Source organism: Rana temporaria, chromosome 4 (assembly GCF_905171775.1).
Source record: "Rana temporaria chromosome 4, aRanTem1.1, whole genome shotgun sequence".
Classification (NCBI taxonomy): Eukaryota; Metazoa; Chordata; class Amphibia; order Anura; family Ranidae; genus Rana; species Rana temporaria.
In genome coordinates, this window is record NC_053492.1 from 141,348,592 (window position 1) to 141,351,276 (window position 2,685).

At 36.7% G+C, this 2,685-nt stretch overlaps 1 protein-coding gene across 1 annotated transcript in view; it reads right to left on the minus strand.

Annotated features, from left to right (window-relative positions):
• Nucleotides 1-301: 301 nt before the first annotated feature.
• DIPK2A (divergent protein kinase domain 2A) overlaps nt 302-2,685 on the minus strand; it is a 48,819-nt gene continuing 46,435 nt past the window's right edge. The window contains exon 3 of the mRNA XM_040349108.1: nt 302-2,685. This exon is cut by the window's right edge and continues 1,128 nt beyond it. The gene's annotated coding sequence lies outside the window, so the exon portion shown is untranslated.

Sequence of the window (2,685 nt, forward strand, 5' to 3'; positions counted from 1 at the left end):
CAATTGCGTTGGTCGCATTCAGCGGCAGTAAAGCATGGTGCTTGTGGCACGTGTACAGCCCTGAGCAGCTGTATGCCCACGGCTCAACCTCCTGGATTTACAACCCCTAGCTGCATGTGTGATTGAAGCCTATAAGGTTTCAAAAATGCTACCTAAAGCTTGCTGAAAGCTTTGCAAATGCTTTGTAAAGGCTTACCATATACACGCAGCTGGAGCCAGTGTGAACATCCAAATCTATTAATTCTTTGCTACCTGATTGGTCTTTAAAAAAAAAAAAAAAAAAAAAAAAAAAAAAAAAAAAAAAAACCTGAAGCCAGTACAAAAGCCAAACTCAAAATAGAATTTCACAAAATTGAGTTCTAAGGCAAGTTTGCATACCTTTTTTTAACATGGTGGCACAGACATGTATGCGCAACATTGCATTTTGTGGAAGAGAGTAAAACACATGTCGCGTGTGTCAGCATGGTATAAAAATCAAATACATAAGAACAATTTAAACATAAATCTATTTTGATCTGAATTCCCAGTGTATTCACTTTTTGAACAAACAGGTTAGTGTAAGGGCTTCAAAAAGCATTATAATTTGATCAAGGGGGAAGAAAAAAAAAAAAAAACGCACATGAAAAAGAACGCTTGAGGGAGAAACTAGGTTTCCTCTGGTTTTCTTCCTTCATAACCAAAAGGGAAGAGCAAGTGTCAACGCAAGACCAAAATAAACGTGCACACTGTAATAAAATACAACAATTACTACAAATGTAGGACCTTGACGTGTATTTCCACTTTTGCAGTCAAACTGGGATAAAATCTACTATGTTTGCGTTACGTTTCTATTAACAAAGCAGAACGTAAAAAATAAATATTTTGAAATTGCTGGTTAACTAAAAATTCTAACATGCTCATGTGCTTTGTAATTTTGAGAAAGGTGCTATGGAGTAAAAATTAACATAATTAACCCTGTCTATATTGGCTTCACAGAGCACAGATCTTCAGATCTTATAGCGGAAATGATCTTGTTACCACAGACATGGAATTCAACCCGCAATAAAACTGGAATGGGAATAAAGCATTTTATTCCTTTGCAGCCCCATAATTGATCAGGTTAAAAGGCAATATACAAGACAGATTTCTTGGAGGAAACTAGTCAACAGATTTTTTTCACATGTTACCAATATGCGGTATGGAAGTAGGCAACTCAAAGCTCCTGCACATACTTTTAATAAGTTATTCATACAAAAAGTAGCTTCCTTGAGATGCAGGGTCCCAAATACAGAGTGTGCACCAATAGCTTAATGTTCTGTTTTGTAAACAATCTCCCAATTCCAAACAGATTAAAAACATGGCGAGCAAGATTTAAGCCTGGACAGAAGTTTCTTCTTAAATTTTTATAAAAATGTATATTTTATATACAGTTTCCTTAAAGGGAACCTTAGCACATGGTAATATGCAGCCTCTGTAGGACGAGAAGAGGAACGTATTGCAAGAACACAATTTGCCTGAAAGTGGAGTTTGCTATATAGGATTGTTCTTAGTCTGGGAGTTTCTGGTTTTTCTTCACTCCTCTAGTGGAATACTGGTTTATTCCCTGGGGGTAAGGTGGTGTTAAAGCAGACCTTGACCCTCAGAACATGAAGGAAAAAGTGAAGACACCTTGTAGTTGCTCCATACCGGTGTACATCTGGCTTTTAATAGCTAAGGGTTTGGTACAATCTCCACTTCAGCAGAAGATGAGATCCCAAGTACAGCCTGGGCTAAGGATTCAAGGTGCTTCAAAATGATTAGTCTGAAGGCTAACAGGTAGGTAAGCACGTGATTCATACACTTTTATAATCTTAAAATATTAAGTGCACACTTAAAATATTAAGTTAGGAAAGCGTTCAGCTTAAAAACTTGACTAGTTTTCCACTCATACTAGACATGTACTGACTTTGTGAGTGCTCTATAAAATCAGTCTTCATCTGTTGCTAGATATCATTACAACTTCTGCTCTTTCCGACAATCTTGAAAGCCTACAAAACACCTGGAAGCAACAATGTGTGGTAGTTTTATATTTAAAAAAAAAAAAAAATGGACAATAGCAAGCTATTTTTTTTTTTTTTATTTAAAATAAAAACAATTTAAAATGAGCTTCTAAAATATGTTAAACTTTGAGCTAGAAGAACATCCAAGAGCTAAATTGGTAAAAAAAAAAAAGAAGAAAAAAAAAATCTTGAATGTGCTAAGGCATCTTTCAACCTTACCAAATTTCTTTAAAATAATTTTAAGCTTGGTAAATTTACTTAACAATGTACAAGTAAAACGTGACCGAGATCTGTAGTATCAGATGCTGCCGTTAAGTCTTGCCTTAACTGGGAGGTAAAAAAAAAAAAAAAAAACACACACACACACACACACAACACCCCGTTGCCTTTAAAGCTAGCCATATATTTCCCTCTTTCAGCCTGCAGACTGAACAAGATAAATCTAATAGATTTCGCCAACAGCCTGAAGGAAGGAATCTCCCCTGCTGGCTACAATTTGCAAATAGCAGCACCCACAGCCATCAGAATACCTGAACGGTGACTGTCTCCAAAGTGCTGCAGTCAGTCACTGTCAGGCCACCAATTTCCCACCAAATTGAAAAATGGACTCGTTAAGCCGAAGAGCGCCGACATTGCCACCCACAACTTCAAATTCAGCTGGAAATTG